The sequence below is a fragment of the Myxocyprinus asiaticus genome, chromosome 5, assembly GCF_019703515.2.
Source record: "Myxocyprinus asiaticus isolate MX2 ecotype Aquarium Trade chromosome 5, UBuf_Myxa_2, whole genome shotgun sequence".
NCBI classification, from domain to species: domain Eukaryota; kingdom Metazoa; phylum Chordata; class Actinopteri; order Cypriniformes; family Catostomidae; genus Myxocyprinus; species Myxocyprinus asiaticus.
In genome coordinates, this window is record NC_059348.1 from 33867535 (window position 1) to 33893108 (window position 25574).

Genomic DNA, 25574 nt, shown 5'->3' on the forward strand with positions numbered 1-25574 from the left:
ATACTCTGGAACTGGAAATGTGGCATGAATCTGAGTGTAAACAGTATTCCTGCCTACATGTACAGGCCTTGCCTCATTAGACTGTGTAAATGAAGGCCGCTCCTTGTTTAGGTCAGAAGGCAGGACACGTAGAGCAAGCCGGCGAGACGCAAGTACATGCACTAATGCAGAATATTAATGTAACTCTATCAGATGGACAGATCTAATTTGTATGGTGCTAAAAACCATAAATATGTACACAGTGACTTTTGGTAAATGTTAGGCAAGCAGGGTTTTAATAAAACTCTGCTGGAGTATTACAATGAAAAAAATAAAACGTCAAATGCTTCATGTGTACTTTTTAATTAAATATGCTGTTAATTAGTTTGAAATGTTTACCAACAAAGCACTGAGGTTTCAAAGTGTCACAGGTCTTTCATCCTGAATTGTTGGTTTAAAGGAGGGGTCTGCGGTGGGGTTTGATAGCTAATTACTGGCACATGAAACAGGATAAAGCTGGTTCATTGATATCTGCGCACTAATGTGGTAGCAGTGGGTGTCTTAGCCCTGGCATGAGATGTCAGGTGGAGGAACAGAACTGTGAGATGTGGTCTGGTTCTTTCACACTGCTCATCCCAGTGCTTCAGTCTCTGTGCCAAGTCTTCTGAACAATCACAGATAAGGCTACTCAAGAGCAGGAAAAAGACTGTGTGAAACCACACAACCCTGATTTTACCAAGTGAGAGGTGTTCCTGGGTCAACAAGGGAGGTGCTTAAGGTAATACTTATCAACCAATCAGAGCTGACTATGTGACATCATCCTGTTTCGGCTTAATGTGCGCCCTTTTTGAGTTCCAACAGACTGCAGTCAACATCTGAAATCGTTCAACTGGTAAAGGTAAGGACATTTATTTTAAATATTTACTTACATGTCGCTTTGGAGCATAAACTACTTTAATTTCACCAGTAACATAATGAATAAAGAGATTATTAGCAAACATGCTCACATGTACAGATTTTGCCAACTTGCTGTCACCCAATGATAGCATGCTTAAAGTCATTTGATAGGTATGCTACATTGTTCTTTTGTCTAATAACCATAACTATTTTCATGAAGGGAAAGTTTAGATCAAATTAAACTGGATATACTTTTGCTTGCTTGTTAGACTATATGTCTGCAACAGCTAAACCTACGATATGTTGACCTAGTGACATCATTATTTTTTTCATCTCAGGACAAAGTACATTTCATAACTGTGTTATGTATCATATTTAATATCTTAGTTTATTTTGTTCTTCCACTATTACAATTGGTTATACCATGGTTTAAGTCCTTTATGCGGTTAAATGTGAAGCACTCAGCAGTTTAGTCTCAAACCATGTCTTCGGGTGCGTCCGATGACACGACGCGACGTGCTGCAATGCTTCAGGCTGTCTGTACTGGATGCGTCAAAGCGAACGTTATAAACAGGTCTATTTGTAGGACCGGTGCAGTGCGAAATAGAGCATTTACTGTCTGCGCTCCACAACGCACTGCAGTGGACGCTTCATTGGTTATAATGTGGGTTTATTGCTTTTAACGCAATGCGACGCTTGCGTCCATTGTTGACCTAGGGACATCATACAGTTGTGTTGTGTTATTCGGTTGTGTTGACCTAGGGACATCATACAGTTGTGTTGTGTTATTCGGTTGTGTTGACCTAGGGACATCATACAGTTGTGTTGTGTTATTCGGTTGTGTTGACCTAGAGGCATCATACAGTTGTGTTGTGTTATTCAGTTGTGTTGACCAAGGGACATCATACAGTTTTATTGTTTTATTCAGTTGTGTTGACCTAGGGACATCATACAGTTGTGCTGTGTTCAGTTGTGTTGACCTAGGGACATCATACAGTTGTGTTGTGTTATTCAGTTGTGTTGACCTAGGGACATCATACAGTTTTATTGTTTTATTCAGTTGTGTTGACCTAGTGGCATCATACAGTTGTGTTGTGTTCAGTTGTGTTGACCTAGGGACATCATACAGTTGTGTTGTGTTATTCCGTTGTGTTGACCTAGGGACATCATACAGTTGTGTTGTGTTATTCAGTTGTGTTGTGTTATACAGTTATGTTGACCTAGGGTCATCATACAGTTGTGTTGGATTTTTCACTTATGTTGACCTAGGGACATCATACAGTTGTGAGGTGTTATTCAGATATGTTGACCTAGGGACATTATACAGTTGTGTTGTGTTATACAGTTATGTTGACCTTGGGACATCATACAGTTGTGTTTTGTTATTCAGTTGTGTTGTGTTATCCAGTTAAGCATATGGTCATGTGGAATTCCCTGTCTGCAAGAAAACTTTTCTACCACTTTGATTTTTTGAAAAACCTACTTGGTCCACCTTTGTAAGCTTGTCCTAGTCCGTTTGTCTGATCCTCACAAAATTTTGTATGCATTATCTTGAGTGGTTTTTAACTAAATGTTAAGTCATTTGAAAGATATAAGCGAGCACATATTTAGTGTGTGGCCTATAATCTCCAATTGGCTTCTTGCAAGTAGAAAATTGTTAGGTTACATGCCAAATTTCATTATTTCCAGTGCTAGAGGTATTATGACTGTATAACTGAGATCAGAGAAGTTAAAAATCTGGTACCAAAACAATTTTCCACAGGATCAGTTCTGTCAAATGGTCATACACATGATAATTGCTGTTTGTGGCTGTTTTTAAGGTCTTGTCTATACAGTATATCTGTATAAAACTTTATGTAGAGTCATTTGACAAACATAACGAGACATGAGTTAACACGATTGAGCTATTTATTTATTTATTTATTATTCTATTTTGTGTCCACACAGGTGCTTTATGGTGGACAAGGATATGAGTGAGATAAATGCTTTGAGGAAAGTCTTCCCAGAGTCAGATATTCTGCTGTGTTGGAATCATGTTATGCAAGTATGTACATTCCTTATTAATTTATCATCTGAATATTCTAACACTTGAATATTTTACCAACTTTAGGAGACAAGTGACAAGTTATTGAGGTTTGCTACTTTGTCTAGTTTTTGTTTGATTTCTTTGTTTTCAGGCCGTCATCCGTTGGCTCTCAAAGACTGCTTCTGGAGTCAGTGGCTCATCTAACACTGATGTTCAGACAGAAGTAATTTTCTTTTTCAAAAGGTTGAAGACTTGTTCAACAGTATGTACAGTTAATTAACCAGTTTTGTTTTCTTGATTCTAATAGTAAAATTAACATAATTGAAAGGATCAAATTAATTGAAATACAAACTAAAGAGCCATTTCCCCCCCAAAATAGAGACATGATTTTGCATCTACTTCTGAACAATTCTTCAAGAGATTTGAAGATTTCCCAGCTCTTTGCTCATATTTTAAAGGCCACTGGCTGAAAATAGGAAACAAATGGTCTGACTTTGGACGATGCTACAACCATGCTGACTCCGAAACAAACAACCTTGTCGAAAGGTAATTTTTGTAAAACATATGCAACTCAATTATCAGTTCCCTATCTGTCACTCACTCGACGTTGTGTCGATGTAGTGACACTAGGGGTCACTCTTGGGAGCCCGAGACACCTCTGGTCTTTGATAAAAGGCCAATGAAAATTGGCGAGTGGTATTTGCATGCCACTCCCCTGGACATACGGGTATAAAAGTAGCTGGCGTGCAACCACTCATTTAGATTTTCTCTTCGGAGCCGAGCGGTCATGTTTACTGAGCTGACTGTTCATTCACCTCTGCTGGATCTGATGGCGCATTTCAGCGGCTTCTCCCTTCTCTGCACTGGTGCACTGCAGAGAACGCCCCTGGGCGCTTCAGCAGAAAAAAGAGAGTATATTTTCCTAAAAGAGTATATTTCTCTAAAAGAGCGGCACACATGGAACATCTTTTTAAAGACGAATCATTTTAAAGATGCCTTTCCGTTTGTGTGTTATTCCTGGTTACGGTTGTTACCTCTCAACTTCAGAAGGTCACGATCGCTGTCTTTCGTGTCTGGGCGCGACCCACACGGAGACAGCATTCGTGGATGGTTCATGTTCTCACTGCGAGAACATGACCATGGCAACGTTGTGGTCGCGGCTTGCTTTCGTAAGACCCTAGTGGCTCCCCGCCTCGGTCCTTCTACCTATGGGTATGAGGCCAGCGCGGCTAGCACTGGGGGTGATTTGGGACCCCAATGGGACCGCCTCCGCCGGGTATCCCTCCGCAGACCTCCCATTCCCCAGCATGCTCATTTGCCCCGATCGGGCTTCCGGATGAGTCTGCCGGCTCGTCTCACGGCGAGTTTGACCTCTTGTTCAGAGCCCGCAAAGCTGATGAGCTCTCAAGCGCAGCATCAGAGAGCGGGCTTGTCCAGTCGGACGCAGAAGCCTCAGCTGGGCTCCCCCCTTTGGGGATGATTGCCCAGTCACAGGCTGATGTGGAAATGATGGACATGCTTTCCCGGGCGGCCGCAAGCGTCGGGCTGTAGTGGAACCCTCCACTCTCCCCCGAACCCTCGCGGCTTGATGATTGATTCCTCAAAGCAGCCACGCCCCGCTCCAGTGCCTTTCTTCCCAGAAGTGCATGAGGAGCTGACAAAATCATTGGAGGCACCTTTTACTGTACGGTCCTGATTTCTCAGTTCCCCCGCCCTCACTACCCTCAATGGCGGGGCGGCCAGAGGCTATACGGCGATTCCCCCGGTAGATAAGGCGCTCGCAGTGCACCTATGCCCGCAGAGCGCTGCCACCTGGCACGGACACCCAAAGATCCCGTCCAAGGCCTGTAGGTTCACGTCGTCCCTGACGGCCAAAGCCTACAGTGCTGCTGGACAAGCTGCCTCAGCCCTGCATGCCATGGCACGCCCCTTCAGCCTGCCTCTTCAGCCCCACCACAGGAAGCAGACGCCACCCGTCTCACCCAGGGTAGACGAAACCCACTGTGTTGGAGCTGGTAGGAAGACCACTCCATCCCCCGGTGGAGGGCCGAGTGGAGAATCTTTTGTTGCCTTTTAATTTGATTTTGCTGCATGCCCAAGTGGCTGCAGTACCCAACAATTCAGCAAAAGAGGTTCCGGCCATTGATCCAGGGCAAGCACGTGTTAGTTCGGACAGACAACACGGCAACGGTAGCATATGTCAACCGCCAAGGCGGTCTGCGCTGTCGTTGTGTGTCACAACTTGCCCGCCGTCTCCTCCTCTGGAGCCAGCAGCACCTCCAGTTGCTGCGAGCCACGCACATCCCGGGTGACCTCAACACTGCAGCGGACGTGCTGTCACGGCAGGTTACCATCAGGGGAGAGTGGAGACTCCACCCTCAGGTTGTCCAGCTGATCTGGAGTCGATTCGGACAAGCACAGGTAGACCTGTTCACCTCCCAAGAATCCTCCCACTGCCCACTCTGGTACGCCCTGACCGAGGCACCTCTCAGCATAGACGCGCTGGCACACAGCTGGTCCCCTGGCCTGCACAAATATGTGTTTCCCCCAATGAGCCTACTTGCACAGACTCTGTGCAAGGTCAGGGAGGACGAGGAGCAGGTTGTCCTGGTAGCACCCTACTGGTCCACCCAGACATGGTTCTCGGACCTCACGCTCCTCGCGACAGCCCCCCCCCCCCGGCAAATTCCTCTGAGGAAGGACCTTCTTTCTCAGGGACGGGGCACCATCTGGCACCCATGGCCAGACCTCTGGAATCTCCATGTCTGGCCCCTGGACGGGACGCAGAAGCCCTAAGTGGTCTACCACCCGCGGTGGTAGACACGATCACTCAGGCTAGGGCCCCCTCTACAAGGCGCCTGTATGCCTTTATGTGGCGTCTGTTTGCTAAGTGGTGTTCTTCCCGACGGGAAGACCCCCAGAGATGTGCAGTCGGATCGGTGCTTTCCTTCCTGCAGGAGAGGTTGGAAGGGCGGCTGTCCCCTTCCACCTTGAAGGTGTACGTTGCTGCTATAGCAGCACACCATGACACAGTGGACGGTAAGTCCTTAGGGAAGCACGACCTGATCATCAGGTTCCTAAGAGGCGCCAGGAGGCTGAACCCCTCCAGACCGTGCCTCGTTCCCTCATGGGACCTCTCTGTAGTTCTTCAAGGTCTACAGAGAGCCCCCTTTGAGCCTTTTCAGTCAGCTGAGCTTAAGGCACTCTCCTTGAAGACTGCCATCCTGACTGTGCTCACTTCCATCAAGAGGATAGGAGACCTGCAAGCATTCTCTGTCAGTGAAATGTGCCTGGAGTTCGGTCCGGGCTACTCTCACGTGATCTTGAGACCCCGACCGGGCTATGTGCCCAAGGTTCCCATGACCCCTTTTAGGGACCAGGTGGTGAACCTGCGAGCGCTGCCCCAGGAGGAGGCAGACCCAGCCCTGTCGTTGCTGTGTCCGATGCACGCTTTACGCATCTATTTGGATTGCACACAGAGTTTTAGGATCCCTGAGCAGCTCTTTGTCTGCTTTGGTGCACAGCAGAAAGGAAGCACTGTCTCCAAGCAGAGGATCACCCACTGGCTCATTGAGGCCATAGCTATGGCATATCACACCCAGGATGTGCCACCCCCGGTAGGGCTACGAGCCCATTCTACCAGGGGTGTAGCAGCCTCCTGGGCCCTGGCCAGGGGTGCCTCTCTAACAGACATTTGTAGAGCAGCGGGCTGGGCAACACCCAACACCTTTGCGAGGTTCTACAACCTCCAGGTGAAACCGGTCTCATCCCGGGTAGTGGCACGCAATACAAGTGGATAAGCCCGGGATAGCCGGCCGGGTGTATCGCTTGCACATAGCACCTTTCACCTCCTCTTAACTGAAGACGTGCACCATTAATTCCCAGTAGTGTTCACAAACTATGTTCCCTGGTTGACTTCCTCCGAGCCCTGTGGCAGTCGAGTTTTAAGAGAGACTCGCTGCCGGCCCAGTACACGTGCTAACCAAGAGCCCTGTTCTTGTGTAGGTGCTCCGCATGTGGCGGTTCCCTGTAAGGTAACCCCATGCGATGTATATCTTCCGTTTGACACTCATAACTATGTTGGGAGAGGTTACGTGTCGGCACCGCCAGTTCACGTAACACAGTTCAGCCAGTTGTGGTGTTTCGTATAGGGACCCCTAGTATCACTACATAGACACAACATCTGAGTGAGTCAGATAGGGAACATCATGGTTACTTGTGTAACCTCCGTTCCCTGATGGAGGGAACGAGACGTTGTGTCCCTCCTGCCACAATGCTGAACTACCTGCTGAAATGGCCGGACCTTGCCTCGGCTCCTCAGCATAAAACCTGAATGAGTGGTTGCATGCCAGCTCCTTTTATACCCGTATGTCCGGAGGAGTGGCATGCAAATACCACTCGCCAATTTTCATTGGCCATTTATCAAAGACCAGAGGTTTCTCGGGCTCCCAAGAGTGACCCCTAGTGTCACTACATCGACACAACATCTCGTTCCCACCATCAGGGAACGGAAGTTACACAAGTAACCATAATGTTAACAATACACAACTGTTAATGTTTTGAATATAGCAGAATCACAAACATTTATTTAGCTTTATTTAGGAATTTAGCTATACAATTTAAAAAAAAACAAAAAAAAAAACAACCACATTCAAATACCTCTCTTTTTCTTTTTAACCAATTTGATTTTTCCATCACCTAAATATCAGTTTTTGGGTGGCATTAGGAACCACAAGCTGGATGACCTCATCATTATTCTCTTCAAGAAGACAGATGGGCACTTTCATGGTCTGCAGGCAGTTGGGAGAGTGAAAAATTTCTCGTTGAAGACTGGAGAAATTCTTCAGTCAGCCTCTAGACTGGTAAAGAAAGGTTGGATGGATAGCATCAGTCTCATATCCCAGAACATGTACCTGTATGAAGTTCCTTCAGAACAAACCGCTGGAGTATCATACAAAGTTTGTTCTTGTGAAAGTTATTTTAGCTGCCCAATGGGAATCCGAGAAAATCTCTTTAAACACCTTGTACTTCTTGATTTGCTGAGTGATCATGATACTCTTACATTTCCTGCTTTAACATCTCAAATTAATGCACGTTTGTGTAATTAAGCAACAGAAGTTTTACTCAGTTCTGTGTTCCGACACAAAAGAGGTAGATGTGCAGAGCTTATGCGATGACAGAATGTACCACGCTTCTGCCACAACTTTCCAAATTGATGCCCTGCATGATGCAGTAAAAATTGTCAGCATGACTGCATGTACATTTCCAACAGCAACACCTGATTTCACTAGAAATACACAGCCATTGTTACCACACAGAGCAAAAAATGTGAAAAAAGTATATAGAAAGCATTTTAAAAGATGACTGACTAAAAAACAATTTATAAATGCAGTCTGGATTTAAAAACACCACCCAAACCACCACCCAAAGTTAACTTCCTTTATGTGAGTGTAAGTGCACAAAAGAGAGAGAAATGAAAGAAAATGCTGTTTAAGTTTGTATATAGGTAGTTTATTCATTCAAATACTACAATACAGCAATAAACAGGCCTCTTTTCACAACCACAAAAGATCAGTCTGAGCAGCAGAGTGACCATATTACACTGATCCTACATATGCAGTTGTGCTCAAAAGTTTGCATACCCTTGGAAAATTGGTAATATATGTACCATTTTCTCCTGAGGTTACCTGTGGGTTTTTCTTTCTATCCTGAACAATTCTTCTGGCAGTTGTGGCTGAAATCTTTCTTGGTCTACCTGATCTTGGCTTGGTATCAAGAGATCCCTGAATTTTCCACTTCTTAATAAGTGATTGAACAGTACTGACTGGCATTTTCAAGGCTTTGGATATCTTTTTATATCCTTTTCCATCTTTATAAAGTTCCATTACCTTGTTATGCAGGCCTTTAGACAGTTCTTTTCTGCTCCCCATGGCTCAGTATCTAGCCTGCTCAGTACATCCACGTGAGAGCTAACAAACTCACTGACTATTTATAAACAGACACTAATTGCAATTTAAAAAGCCACAGGTGTAGGAAATTAACCTTTAATTGCCATTTGAACCTGTGTGTGTCACCTTGTGTGTCTGTAACAAGGCCAAACATTCAAGGGTATGTCAACTTTTGATCAGAGCCATTTGGGTGATTTCTGTTATCATTATGATTTAAAAAGGAGCCAAACAACTATGTGATGATAAATGGCTTCATATGATCACTATCCTTAAATAAAAGACAGTATTTTTGCATGGTCAGTCATATTTTCAAAATCAATGCCAAAATGTCACAATTTCTGCCAGGGTATGCAAACTTTTGAGCACAACTGTAGTAGGATTTCAATGATATCCTTCATTAGTCAATGAGCATTTTACACCAGTACTGATCTACACTACCTGAACTTCTAATAACTCTTCTGAACTATCTGAAGCTCTAATGAACATCTATTAAATATTTATTGAAATGTAACAATGATTTGATTCATGTTCTTTTGTTTTTTACATAAACTGACTGATTAAAAATGAGACGATAACATCAACAGCTTGTGGTCCAAATGTATGAGTGTGAAGACTGAAAGGTGATTCCTCTCCCAGTTTTTCCCTCAGCAAGTGCTGGATAGTGCATAGTGAATTCCTGTAATGGTGAGAGGAAAGAAAGCAAGAATCTTGTTAATATTATACAAATTAAAATTTCACTTTTTTGAAGATCCTACAAAATCAAGCAGCTTACTTCACAACCTCTGCCTCAGCACTGGGAATATTTCCGCTAACATCAATGTGGACATGTCCCCCAAGCATGGCTTCCAGCTCCTGGGCTAAGTCAGTGGCCTTCCCTTCACAGAGAGCAGAGAAGGTACTCACTATGGTCTCTGCTTTTTTCGGTCGCTGTTCCCTGAGTTCCTTGGGGAGATCCTCTTTACGAACCTTTGGATAAAATCACTTTGTTACTAAATGAATATACCTTTCTGATTTGCTTTAATTGAAAACAGCCATTAATTGGAGCAAATACAAACCCTAATAAGACTTCTTAACATATTGTTAGACATGTTTTCTGTCATGATCCTTCTTTTAAGTTCATCTTTAGTTACTGTGTACTTTCTTTTGGTGCCTGGCACTGTCAGCCTTCCCAAAACGGTGTAGTTTCTTCCCTGAGCCATTTTTTCCTTTTCTCTTCCCTCAGCTATGTTTCCTTCCTCACTGCTTTCACCTTCTCTATCCTTTGCTATGCTTTCTTCATGCTCACTCTCAGCAGCATTTCTCTCTTTTACAATTTCTCTTTCTTCAGCTTTGTTTTCCTCTGCTCCTCTTCCCTGTACTGCATAGGTGAAATTAAAATGGTCAGTAGCCAATATTACAAGAATAATATAGCACCGTTTAAAGGGATAGTTCACCTATCTGTCTTCATTTAATCACCCTTGTGTTGTTCCAAACCCGGATGACATTCTTTCATCTGTGAAACACAAAAGGAGATATTTGCAGAATGTCTCAAGGAAATATTCACATTCTGTCAAAACTCCAGGTGTGTTCCACAGAGGAGAGAATGTTCAATTCACCATTCACAATAATAATAATAACAATAATTGATAATTAATTAAATTGAAATTTATGCATGTGCAACCTACATTGTATTTAAACGTACACTCAGTAATTTTTTCCACATTAAAAAGAAAGAAATAAACTGCTAAAGAAATAATTGTATATGGGGGCCGCGATGTTAGGATCACATGACCAGGTGAATAATACTCACTTAATCTTAGTAACTGCCTGTTATTGGACAGTTTGACTCATGGATTCAGTTCTGGATTAAATCATGTATTTAGAATTTTTATGGATTTTAGAATTTAATCATGAATTAAATTCTATTATGGTATTGGAAACTGGAATCTATTGCATTTGAATTGTGCTGCAAACATGCCCATAGGTGTCAATGTAAGTTCAAGATGATATGCATATGCATATGGAAAATAATTTTTTGCAATTAAACAAAAGTAAATGTGAAATTTTGATTGAAGGCCTTAAGCATATGTGTGTTTTGACAGCTGGGGTTTGAAATAATTGCCTGTGGTATTTTTGATAGTCCACTATAGGAGAAATGCAAGTCTGATCATTCTGAGAGATGAAACAAAAAATACTATCTGATACGTCAGAACAGCCTTCTGAGTCAAGTTTGGTGAATGTAGCTTAAATGAGTTATTTGTCCAAATGTTTTAATGAGAGTCTAAAAGATTTTTGCCCACTATGAACTCCCTTAAAGCACATTCCTGTTCCAGTATTACAACATTCAATCGGTAATCTTTCATATGTTAACTTAATCATTTTTCCATAATTTTAAAAGTTTTACATTAATAGCACTTTTGAAAAATGTTTAAAATAACGCACACTCGTATGAGATGAAGATTTCAGTCATACTGTATCAGTGGCCTAATAAAAGCTTTTTAATTTTAGTTGGAACTGGTCGCATATAGGGACTGACATTTTGAGATAGCAAAATTAGCCAAATACTACTCACTTTATCTCTGTAATCTCTCTGATACTGGACACACTCAGAGTATAAATAATCAAAACTGATGATAAATAGCACATTTCTTCATTGGCATTGGTAAATAAAAACTTTAGCTTTTTGAGGGATGCTGCATCTCCGCAACTAGGTGTCAAGACAAAATAAACAAAGAATTACTGTGTGCACTTATAAGTTGATAATTACATCTTAGTAAATTCAAAGATTATTACATCAGGTTCAAAATACTGTGTGTAAAAATACATTTACTATATATTAGAGCCACTAAACAATAGAACCAACCTTCAAATGTTTTGGAACACCTCCATGTTGTCATTTACTTGCACAGACTTGGAGTCTAGCATTAAAATGCAAGGCCTGAAAGCACAACACAAACTAAACATCAAGCATTCTTCTGAGGCATTAGTGATGTAAATGTTGGATTTTCAGAATTCAACTTTCTATATTTATTTATTTTATTTTTTTGGTGGTGGTAAAGATTATTTTGATGGATAGTCACCGGTGATGCCCAATGTACAGTATTATCACAAAATTAGCACTGAAGTGTGCATACATAATTTCTCACTCACACAGTGGCGTGCACAGACCTCAGCAGAGACAGGGTAAGTAAATTAACAAGGTAAAACATCAAATTATGTGTTGTCGTAATGCTTTTATTATAGCACGGGGTTAATAGAATTTACAAAACACTTCTTGTTTTAATTACCATTTTTTGGAATTGGGTTTGTATATGCAGAAGTGGTTAAGCATAGTAAAAACAGGTGTTCAAAGCTCCATTTAAGGATATTTTGGGGCAAAGAGACAGGGTGGGGAATAAAACATTTGCATGTATGCACATTCTTCTGCTATCCAGCATTTATAAAGTGAACTCTGCAAAGGTTCAGGAGTATGTACTGTTTAATAAATCTAAAAACTTTGTCTTTTGTGCTTTTACAATTAAATCTGCACCAGGTTTTATAAATAAGGCCCCTGAAGTTTAACATACTGTAGATAATATCTACCTCTTTCTTTGCTCCCATTTTCGCCCCCTTCTTATGTGTTCCACATCATCCATTCCAGGGAAGCACACAATGATGAGTCGCCAGTGAACTCTTAAAATACAGAGCAAAAATACAGGGTAAATACTTATCAAATACAGTCTGGGCAAAGAGATTGTAACAACTGCATAAAATACTTTTTACAAAAATTAAGACAAAAACATCCTTATAAATAATGTCAAGTTCTCACCCATTAACATTCTCCACAATCAAAAGGTAGTCTTTTTGAAAAATGTCATCATGCTTTGTCCAGTGGATGACACCTTTATATCCACTACAATTGTAGCGGTGACATGGTAAAGAAGGTAAAGCACACATGGTTATCATTTAATCTGTTTAATAATATAATTTAATAGATATCATCTAACAGTGCATGGCTTTTCAAAAAGGCTAAGCAAATTTAAATGTGCATTCAGTAACTTTTGTCTTTGTGTCATCTTGGACTTACACTGACATTTAGCGGCTTGGATGCAGCATCATAAAATCAACAGTTTACAGTTTCAGATGCCATTGTAGAAATGTAGTATGCACAGTCAGCCAGGATTACTTTAATCAATGAGTGACAGTGTCAAATCACAGGACGGTTACTGAGATTAAGCGAGTAGTATTCAGCTGGTTATGTGATTCTAACATGACAGCCCCCATGTGCGGACCCTCTCCATGTAGAATAAAACAGCTTTTATAAGGTTACTGATATGACTGGAGTCTTCATTTTAATGTGAAATTATGATTCATGTCTTTAGGAGTTAAACTTCTTTTAATGAGGAAAAAATTACTGAGTGCACCTTTAAACAGCACACTGACAATTATATCAGATAAATTGTAATTTAAGTTAATAGATGTGCTCATTCATTCTTTTAATTTATTTAAAATGAGTAACTCTTACCTGGTCTTTAATTTGGTTTAAAAACACAGGATATATTAAACATTTTCGCCTTTTATGTGGCCTTAATTCATTGTAAATAGACCTAGAAACATTTACAAATAGAAAATTAGTGCTAAACAAGATATTTATGGTATGCTGTTATACACTACCATTCAAAAGTTTAGGGTCACTTACTCATTCTTTATTTTTTATTTTTTTCCCCCCACATTTTAGAATAATAGTAAATTCATCAAAACTATGGAATAATAGAAATGGAACTATGGGAATTATGCTGTGACTAAACAATATCCAAAATAAATCAAAACTGTGTTATATTTAAGTGGCCAAACTTTGCCTAGATTAGGCAGACATGTACTCTTGAGATTTTCACAACCAACTTCTTGAGGTATCACCCTGGGATGATTTTTTAAACAGTATTGAAGGAGTTCCCATCTATGTTGGGCACATATTGGCTGCTTTTCTTTATTATTTAGTCCAAGTCATTAATTTCAAAAACATTTTATTTTATTTTTTTATTAAATTTTAGTTTTATAATGAAATAAATTAATATGGTGGCACAATTATATTTTTGTCTACAAAACAACATTTCAAACATTTATGCATACGCCTTCAGATCAAAAGGTTTTTAAGATCATGAGAAACATTTCAGGCAAGTGACCCCAAACTTTTGAACGGTAGTGTATGTTGAAAAAAATTACCTCAACTCAATGTCAGTGACCTTGTCATCCAACCACTGCCCATCGTCTAATGTGTCCAGTGATTCCTTTGTCAACAAAGGCAAACCAAAAGACTTTTTGGGGGAAAAGCGGCACAGATTTTGTCACAGATTAGAATCATTGCATTTTTTTGTTTTAAAGAAGACATTTTTTTATAAACTCTTTTTCTGTCTCCATAGAAGATTACTGTGGAAGGAACAAAGCAAAGAAAACAAAATTACAAAATTATGTAAAACAATATTATTTATAGGTTACTTGTATGACTAACATAAAAGGAAGCTTATTTTTTAGTTAATATTTAATTTAATGCTTAGGTTTTATACATTTATTATGGAAATATGACAGCAAAAATAACACTAGTGATGACTGATACATTGACATCTGTGAACTAATAACTAGTTTGCCTTTTTCCCTATGCCTAACCAGTTTCTATATATTTTTAATTCAGAAAATAGAAAAACAATAAGATTTTTTTCCCCCAGTACTACATTTAGTCTGTTATGACAATGCATTGTTCAAAGGTGAATGTGCAACATAACTGAATAAAACAACACAACTATATGATGTCCCTTGGTCAACACAACTGAATAACACAACACAACTGTATAATGTCCCTAGGTCAACACAACCGAATAACACAACACAACTGTATGATGTCCCTAGGTCAACACAACCGAATAACACAACACAACTGTATGATGTCCCTAGGTCAACACAACCGAATAACACAACACAACTGTATGATGTCCCTAGGTCAACAATGGACGCAAGCGTCGCGTTGCGTTAAAAGCAATAAACCCCCATAAATAACCAATGAAGCGTCCACTGCAGTGCGTTGTGGAGCGCAGACAGTAAATGCTCTATTTCGCACTGCACCGGTCCTACAAATAGACCTGTTTATAACGTTCGCTTTGACGCGTCCAGTACAGACAGCCTGAAGCGTTGCGGCACGTCGCGTCGTGTCATCGGACGCACCCGAAGACATGGTTTGAGACTAAACTGCTGAGTGCTTCACATTTAACCGCATAAAGGACTTAAACCATGGTATAACCAATTGTAATAGTGGAAGAACAAAATAAACTAAGATATTAAATATGATACATAACACAGTTATGAAATGTACTTTGTCCTGAGATGAAAAAAATAATGATGTCACTAGGTCAACATATCGTAGCTGTTGCAGACATATAGTCTAACAAGCAAGCAGAAGTATATCCAGTTTAATTTGATCTAAACTTTCCCTTCATGAAAATAGTTATGGTTATTAGACAAAAGAACAATGTAGCATACCTATCAAATGACTTTAAGCATGCTAGCATTGGGTGACAGCAAGTTGGCAAAATCTGTACATGTGAGCATGTTTGCTAATAATCTCTTTATTCATTATGTTACTGGTGAAATTAAAGTAGTTTATGCTCCAAAGCGACATGTAAGTAAATATTTAAAATAAATGTCCTTACCTTTACCAGTTGAACGATTTCAGATGTTGACTGCAGTCTGTTGGAACTCAAAAAGGGCGCACATTAAGCCGAAACAGGATGATGTCACATAGTCAGCTCTGATTGGTTGATAAGTATTACCTTAAGCACCTCCCTTGTTGACCCAGGAACACCTCTCACACGGTAAAATCAGGATGTGCGTGTGAAACCTTAGAGTGTCAGTACCATGGACAGTTCCCTCACTGTTTGAGTGCCACCATCTCATAACACACTATAAAGTGATTTTGGGGATGTAATTGGCTTAAGTACAGTGGGATCCAAAAGTCTGATAGCATTAGTGAAAATTCTTCTATTTCGCAGTTTTAATTATTTAATTCATTTTTATTACAAATTATTTAATAAGCATAACAATTTGAGTGAAAAGTTGAATAAAAAAATAAGCATGACTTTGAGAACGTATTATATGGCATGTTCGCCTTTTGCTTTAATGACAGCATGCACTTGAGCTGGCCTCCATACGTTTGTGCATAACCTGATGTTCTACGTTATTCCTGCATGATTTAAGGATGCTCAGAAGAGTATCATACAGTACGGTATGTTCTTATTATAAAAGATTAGAGATATATCATGTTATTTTGAGAAGTGTTAAAATATTTCCGGTTCATTATGAAACTGGCGGGCCGCCGCATTCTAGGTAATTTATGGGAAACACTGAAAGCTCCTAGATCACATCTGATTTTCCACAACTCATGTTGTCTGGAGTTCTTTGTATACTGGATGTTCTTGGACAGATATTTTATCAATGTTTTGTCCACGGAAAGATCCAAAAACACTTAAACTGTTGAAGAGATTATCCCTCACAGCCTCGTTGTTATTCCTATTAAAAATCAAATATGGCGCTAACGTGAATACGGTCTATGGGCTGTACTGCAGATAAAAGTGTTTTTGGATCATTTCGTGGACAAAACATTGATAAAATATCTGTCCAAAAACATTCAGTATGAACTCCAGACAGCATGAGTTGTGGAAAATCAGATGTGATCTAGGGGCTTTATACAGCTTTATACCATACCATTGAGGAGACTGTAAGTCTATCCCTCACATTGTCGTTGTCATTCCCATATCAAAGATGGCGCTAGTATGAATAAGGTCTATTGTCATATTAACAACCATCCAGTAATTACTCTAAAAGTCTCACGAGCCTTAAAGGAATAGTTTATCCAAAAATTATAATTCTCACATAATTTACTCACCCTTACGCCATCTTAAATTCGAATTACTTCTTTCTTATGCGGAACACAAAAGAAGATTGTCTGATAGCAGTGGCGAATTCTCAGGGCCAGCAAATCCTTCTCTGCTGGCCTAACATGCATGATAAAAAATTACATTTTCATCCTTTCATTCTCATTCACCTTTTTGTCTATTTGTTTTCAGTTGCTTTCCACTCCTAATTCATCTACAAATGAATAGGGGAAAACGAGAAGTTTATCCAGTTAGAATTTATTCCTCAACGCTTACAAGCAAATGGCTGCATCACCTTGCATGCTGAAGCCGAGTTGGCTGAAGCAGCGCGTGATTTTGAGCTCTACCACCTTAAGCATTCAGAATTTCCACTGAACCCCTCAACAGTGCAAATGAATAGGCATCTAATGTCAGATTCGTCAGCCAATCAGATTGATTTATTTTTTCTTGGTGGGTGTGGTCTTTTAGAGATGTCCCGGTCAAGGCCTTCTTGCTGGCCTTCAGTGAAGCAATCATGCATTGAGTGACAGACGTATTTCGAAAGTGAAAAGCACGAGATGAGACCTTGCGGACAGAGTCGGCTGTCATTATTGCCGCTATTGCCATTGAGAAAGACATCCTTGTACCTCCGTGAAGTTGGCACCCCATATAATTAAATAATTACCAAAACTATTCCATTCGTTTGTGCTGTGTTTGTGCTGATTTGTGCCGCAAAAATGAACGTTTGTGCTGGTTTGGTGTTTGAGATATTAAGCATTCTTTTTTGGGGCTGTGTGACGTCACTCTCCACCCCATCTCGCTCAAATCGATCCAAACCGGTGCTGGTCGTTTGTGCTCTGTTTGTGCCGTTAAAACAAACGTTGTAACTATTTCCCTTGATTAGATTTAGCAAGAATGTTTTCGGGAGCGGTGACGTCATTCTCCCCCCATGTTGTCTAAATCGCTCCAAACCGGTGTCATTCGTTTGTGCTCGATTTGTGCCGTTAAAATGAACAATGTATCGGTTTCCCTTCTTTAGAAATAACAGATTTAATTCGGGGCAGTGACGTCACTCTCCACCCCATGTCGTCCGAATGGCTCCAAACCGGTGTCATTCGTTTGTGCTCGATTTGTGCCGGTTTGTGCTGTTGAAAGAAACAATCTAACTAATTCCCTTACATAGAAATAACAAAATTATCTCCCGGACGGCTCTGTGACGTCAGTCATGCATTTACCTCATCTCGTCCAATGCACTCATTTTCTGACTCGTTCGTTTGTGCTCGCTCGGTGCAGGGTTCTTAGCGTTGCTGTCATTGTTTTATTTTTATTTATATTTATAATTGTTTTTATATTGACAGTTTGATCATTGGCAGTAACTTCAAGTTTCAAATCCAAATCACATATGCCCTGTATTTGTGCCACAGGTTGTCGTTTGTAATGATTGATGTTTAAGATAATCGACACAATACTCTGTGATCTCATTTACCTGTAAAAATGTACTGTAATTACTATAACTGTACTGATACTGCTGTAGTAGGGGTCATGCTTGAATTTTTACAATAAATAATGATTAAACAATCTCAGTGTGTGGTGTCTTAAGTTATCTGAACACTTAACAGTTTATAGATGTTGTAGTCTCTGCCCCCTTAAAAACATGTATTTACCCTAAGCACTGCATCGCGGGAAATAACATCTGGCTGTGGGTAAAGCTAAGCATTAACATGAGCTTGAGTTACAATTCTCAAAAATAACAAAATAATAAAAAAATAAAAAATAAAAATAAAACTCAGAGCATGCGTGTAGGAAAATACATAGCACATTAAAAAAAAAATTACAACTAATTGTTAAGCACATACTTCAGAGAGATGACATTTTGTATTAGTATTTGGCATTCAGTAGAAGCTCACATGAACATCCTCATGAATAATATTATCCTGCACTGGTCACACCAATAAGGGTAGGACATCTTTGTTCCCTGCCATAAAACAAATTAAGGTTTGATGTGCACAATGATGCACATTTTGTGAAAGTAAAAAAAAAAAAAAAAAAAATAAAAAATATTCAGTCATAAACCCATCCCCCTTAAACTCATGAGGTTTCATACTCGAACCTCTTTCTTTGATCACAAAAGGTAAATTTTTGAAGGACATCCTGGCCACATATTTCCATATAATTAAAGTAAATGTGGACTAGTGCTGGAAAGCTTCAAAATGACTATATATATATATATATATATATATATATATATATATATATATATATATATATATATATATATATAAAAGTACCATAAATGTGGTCCATACCACTCATGCAGTATATTACAAGTCACATTATAGCTTTGAGAAACAGACTGGAATTTCAAAATTTCATAAAATTATTATTATTATTATTATTATTTGATAATCTTCCTTTCCAATTAACTGAATCATTTAGTTAGAAAGTTAAGAGCAATTTGTCCAATTCATTAACAAATCATTAAGACTGGTTTTGTGAGCTAAATAAACCAGTTCATTAAAAAGTTATTGCTACTTCTCTTATGAAAACATAAAAGTGATCTAGACAGATGGCAAGATTTTCAGAGAATGATGACTAAAATTTCAGTCTGTTTATCACACAAAACTATCAAAACACTTCAGAAAACTTGGAATAAAGTGCACAAGTTAATATATGATAATAAATACATGATAATAATATATGGTTTGTTTATTTATTTATTTATTTATTTATTTATTTTTTTGGCACTTGACAACTCCAGTCCACTTCACTTTCATTATATGGGAAAAAAAAGTGGCCAGGATATTCTTCAAACGTGTACTTTAATCTGTGGTTCATGGGAGAAAGAAAGTCATATTGGTTTGGACTGACATGAGGGTGAGTAAATGATGACATAATTTGTATTTTTTGTCATTTACTCTACCTCATGACATTTCAAACTCACATGACTTTCTTTCTTATGTGGAACACAAAAGTGGATGCTAGGCAGAATGTAAGAAACTGAAAGCCACCATTTACTTACACTGATTTGAAAAAGATGCAGCGTAAGTGAATGGTTACTGAGGCTGTCATTCTCAACACATAATTTCCTTGTGTTCCAAGGTGGAAAGTTAAATTTGAAAATATTTTTTATATTACCCTTTAAGAATAAGCATGCACCTCAGCATTTGCTATGTGGGCTGTTAGAAATGAGTTAGTGCCCTTGACCTAGGGATTACATTAAAAATAAATCTTGTTTGGATTAGATGCCGAGGAGGCCAGCTTGTGGAAGTGATGACATCATCAAAGTCATCAGTGTTTCAAAAGATCAGATTATTACAGGGCGGAACATAGCAGTTCCCTCAGAGAAGGTGTGGGTAGATTTAAGTCAGAAACTCAACAAAAATGTTTCACCAAAAAACCTTTACACTTTTGTCAAGACAAACAGGCACAATATATGGCAAGTCCTTGGCCTTTGCAAAAATGACAAAAAAATCCTAGATGAACATCCAAACAGTGACAGCTCAGAAGGCAGCTCAGAAGATCATTTATCCGTGTCAGACTCAGTCACAAATCAGCAAAGTCAATGCTATGACATTCAGTTTAAGATTAGTCTCTCTGATCAGAGATGGGTTGAAATCTTGCCTGATAAATTTGTTTACAACAACAAATCACTCAACACATGTAAAAAAGAATACACCATCTTGAAAGTCAGACTCATATTTTGTATGAAGAAATATGGAAAAATATCAAGACCTCACGCACTCTTAGATTTAGGAGAGCAAAAATCTATCCAACTGTTACATCTCACTATACAGACATAATTGTGAACTGCACTGAGTGTGACGCACAACTGTCTATAACAGTTGAAGATATGCCAGTGGCTAACGAACCAGTAGTGCTTAAGTGTGTTATCCGGAATGTTGATGACAGTCTCCATACTGGGAAAGCAAAACACAAGTTATCTGGAGATCTGAGAACACAAGTGTCTAGAGAACTCTGGGAAGGACAAAAACCAGCACATGTATGGCGAGCAGCTGAAACTTACAAAATGATGGATGTTGGTGACCCAGAGCCTAGCCACCTACCAAATCTGGCAACACTAAGAAAAACGAAACGGGAGATGGGTGACAAAGAGCTTGGCGACAGGGACCCAATAATGTAATTGCATCTGCTGAAATACAGTGTGCCCCACAATGGAAGCATTCATGACATAGGCCTTGATAAGTTTTTTTTTTTTTTTGCCATTACTGGACTCCATCTTAGATGCAAATTTATTAAAAAAAAATCCAAGGACTCCATTGTGAGTTTTGATGCAACAGGTACAGTCGTTAAAAAACTGAGAAGACCCTGTGGCAGTTCTGGACATGTGTTTCTGTACCAAGGAGTTTTGTGTTCACAGGGAGATCATGTCCCAGTAGTGCTTTCTGAGAACCACACCATCAATTCCATTGCATACTGGCTCACAGAATGCAACGAGCAGGTGCTGCTGTGCCCAAACTGGCAGTCTGTGATTTCTTCCTGGCTTTGCTTGGAGCATTAGTTAAGGCCTTCACTCCTTACCCAGACTTGAAAACATACATCAATGAGTGCTTTGGATTGTTGATGAGGAATGACTCAAAGCTACCACTTTGCTTCATCAGGGTTGATGTTGCACACTGCATCAAGCTCATTAGCTGGTGGGAATGCTTTAGACAAAGAGGAAGCAGAGTTAGAGAATTCTACCTCAGAGCAATGGCACAGCTTTTACAATCTGATTCACTGGAAGATGCAAGGGAGCTCATTCACTCAATTACAGTTGTTGCCTTCAGTGAATCAGAAGGCAATGACAAAAAAGGCATACCTGTTGTTTCTGAAACATGCAAAGCACAATTGCAGAGGGGGTGCTGCCATGTGTCAATGAAGATGACAATTTCACAGAGGTGATGGTGCATGAGGAGACACTCCACACAGATCTGAAAATATGGGTAACAGAAATCTGTGCAGAAAGTCAGATGACTGCAGCACATCATGGCGACAGAGACAATCTTCATTTCCTCCCAGAGCTTGTCCCGAATATCATAAGAATGGCATGCTACCTAGCTCTCTGGACAGCTGTGATGGTTCCACACTTCAAAAGTGTACACAATACAGCAAGCTCTGCAAATGTTGAGGCTGAATTTAAAAACATAAAGCATGGTCTCTTCAAACATGAAAGCCTCCCTATCCGAATTGACCGCTTTGTCATATGTCACCTTGAATTCCTCGAGGGCAACATGAGGCTTTCTTCTGCTCCAGGGAAGCCATGTGAGCACACCAAGACAAAGACTGAGCCAAAAACTGACTGTACTGAGCAGGATACAGAGATTAAACCACAATCACTGGAAGAAGATCCTGTTGAAAACTGGAAAGGCCTCAGTGTTCCTCCCAAAAAGTGTCTGTCCTACCTGACCCCTTGCACAGAGTGGCTGCATGCGGACGCAAACCTGAAAAGAAAAAAGACCAAAATTAATCTCTTAAAAAATGGAAACTACCAGGCTACTATTAGAGTAGACAAAATGCTTGTAAGTGTCAACAATACTTGTACATTTGACTAATTTTGCCAGTGCCTTTGCTCTGCATTCTGTGACAGTGGATCATTCTGCAATTATCTAAACAAAGAGCACACAAAAACTGAAATGTTTGATTTGGTGAAGACTATTGTCACAAAAGGAGTTGGAAAAGATGCTTATGCAATGAGGGCAAAAATGCTGTTGGGAACATTTCAATGTGTTCACCTTAAATCAGGTGTGAGGCAGGTCAATGCTGAGTGCAATACTGCTAACATAGTAACATCAACAATGAAACAAGTACCAAGTGCAACAATTACGACTGAGTGCTCTTCTCCATACTGCAGTCGAAATACAAAATCTTCAAGGACCATCTCTCTCCTACCAGTCAATGTGGATATTCTCCAAACTGATGGATTGGGTAAACTCCAAGCAGCACTGGAAGATGGACTACACCTCAATAGGTCCACGTGTCTGAAGCCACTGAAGTCTCCTCAAGAGTGCCCAGATAACTTGAAAATAAAGGATGTTTCATCAATGAAATTCCTCTGCAATGGATCAGTCACACAGAGCTGCATCACTGGATGACTACTTTGTGTTGAAACAAGTGCTGATACAAACCATCCACTGTGTGAAATCCCTGTGAACATGGACCTGGACAATCATTTTTTTCACATTGCGAGGTGTTGTCGCATTCATTCCAGGACCCACAAAGGATTCTCTCGGACATTATGTGGCTTACTGCAGGTGAACATCTGTTGGCTGGGAGAAATATGATGACCTGTGTGACAACAGTATCAGCAAAAACCAAAATACAACCCCACGTCATATTGTTCACTAAAGAGGACTAAAACGTTTTGTTAATCAGTATCTTGTTCTGGCCTCTGCAGAAATAAGTTAGTCAATAACAGAAATAGTCCGTGGACCATTTCATTCCCATTTGATTTCTATTAACCAATTGACATACTCATTTAAACAGTTCCATGTTTTTTGAACAGCAATTCTTATCAGTAATTGTTCTGTTCTGTTATTTATACATAGATCTCTTCGTTTTCACATTTATGTTCTGTTCTTTGTAAATTGTTTCATCTTTGCATTTGAAAGTATACACAAGCATTGGGTGTTGTCTGTTCTTTGTTCCATCTTTAAATAGCAATGCTGTAAGCTGCATTCTGCTTGATACCTTAATCTTCAATACTGATTACATGATGGAATTTAAACATAACTAATAACTAAATTATTTGGCATTAATGATATTTCAGATGGTGCTGAAAAAAAAGAAACTTACAAAAACATAAGATGTTTTTTTTTTTTTTTTTTGCCTTAACTGGTCTGCCAGCCTTGTCTTTCAGCTGGCTTTAAAGGGATTTGTGCACCTGGGAAACCAGGTTAAACCAGCTAAGACTAGAAAACCAGCATAGGTTGGTTTCATATGGTTAACATTTTTTTCATCAAACTAATTATTGTTATTATTATTACTTTTGACAGGTAACTAAAACAAGTTTAAAATATTTGAAACATTAAAAAACATACACCTCACCAGAAATGCAAGCATGATAAAAAGCTTCAACTGTCTCAGTTTCTTATGAAACTTTTTTATCCTATACAATCATTTCATCATTGTCGTTGCATAATGCAATAACCATGTTGAACATAAACTGCACTTATATCAAGTTACACACTAACTAATCGAGCAAACGGTTATTATACCGCAGTGGCCTTAACAATATATTTACTGAGGTAAAGTTAGGCTACTTATTACTTTGAATAAACTCCTAAAACATAATGATAATAAACGAGATGTAATACTTGGTTCAGCGATTAACCAGAACACAAACAACATTATATTAAGTACCAATATACACAAGGTGAATTCAAACAAGTGCTACACGCGCAAAAATACAGGGCATATGTGATTTGGATTTGAAGCTTGAAGTTACTGCCAATTATCAAACTGTCAATATAAAAACAATTATAAAAATAAATAAAAATAAAACAATGACAGCAACGCTAAGAACCCTGCACCGAGCGAGCACAAACGAACGAGTCAGAAAATGAGTGCATTGGACGAGATGTGGTAAATGCATGACTGACGTCACAGAGCCGTCCGGGAGATAATTTTGTTATTTCTATGTAAGGGAATTAGTTAGATTGTTTCTTTCAACAGCACAAACCGGCACAAATCGAGTACAAACTAATGACACCGATTTGGAGCGATTCGGACGACATGGGGTGGAGAGTGACGTCACTGTTCTTAAAAAAAAAAAAGTGTTTTTGTTATATTTTAAAAACGATCACTGTTACAGGTTTTTTTTTTCAACAGCACAAAACAGCACAAATCGAGCACAACCGAATGACACCGGTTTGGAGCGATTTGGACGACATGGGGTGGAAAGTGACGTCACTGCCCCGAATTAAATCTGTTATTTCTAAAGAAGGGAAACAGATACACTGTTCATTTTAACGGCACAAACCGGAACAAATCGAGCACAAACGAATGACACCGGTTTGGAGCGATTTAGACAGCATGGGGTAGAGAATGACGTCACCGCTCCCGAAAACATTCTTGCTATATCTAGCAACTATATGCAGCATTTGTTACAGTACTGAAACAGTAAACATACACAGTTTTAACAAGGCACAGCTGCCGCTAAGTAGGCCTACACTTGAGCAGAAGGGGAAAAAAGGATTGCCTTACCGTTTATGCTCTGAAACTTCACCTGGCGCTAGGGTTGTCGCCCATCCCGTAAAATACGGGATCGTCCCGTATTTAAAGTTAAATGATGAGTCCGGTATTGAATCAATATGGGACGCGTTTTGTCCCGTATTTAAGCTGGTTCCAGATCGCCAATTTAACATTGATATAAGTTCGAAAATGTGCCTACGGTGGGTAAGGGACCGTCTGAAAAGTCCACAAATAGTGGTAAAACTGTGGAGTTTTTTCTATGTAAATGTTCAATAAGATTAAACAATGTATGAATACAATCATAAAGAAAAGTACAGGTGATGGAATAAATAAACAAATAAAATAAATACAAATGGTAAAAAATAAAAATATGTATAAACCATCCAAAATGAATACATAAATAAGATAAAGAAGAAAAAAATGAAAATAAATATATTTTATATTTAAAATATAAAGTGTCCCTTATTTTAATACATCAAAAGTAATAATGCAATAATATGAAATATGCAACAGTCGCCTCTATGCAGCCTGAACTTGTTCATTGTTGAATCTTTGTGACAACTGCACTGAAAACAATCTAGACGCAGTGCAAAGAATGAAAAAGAGCGCAGGTGTCTCAACATGCGTTTTTGACAATTTGAAGTTCTTTTTAACTTGACGTGGTGTTTAAAATAT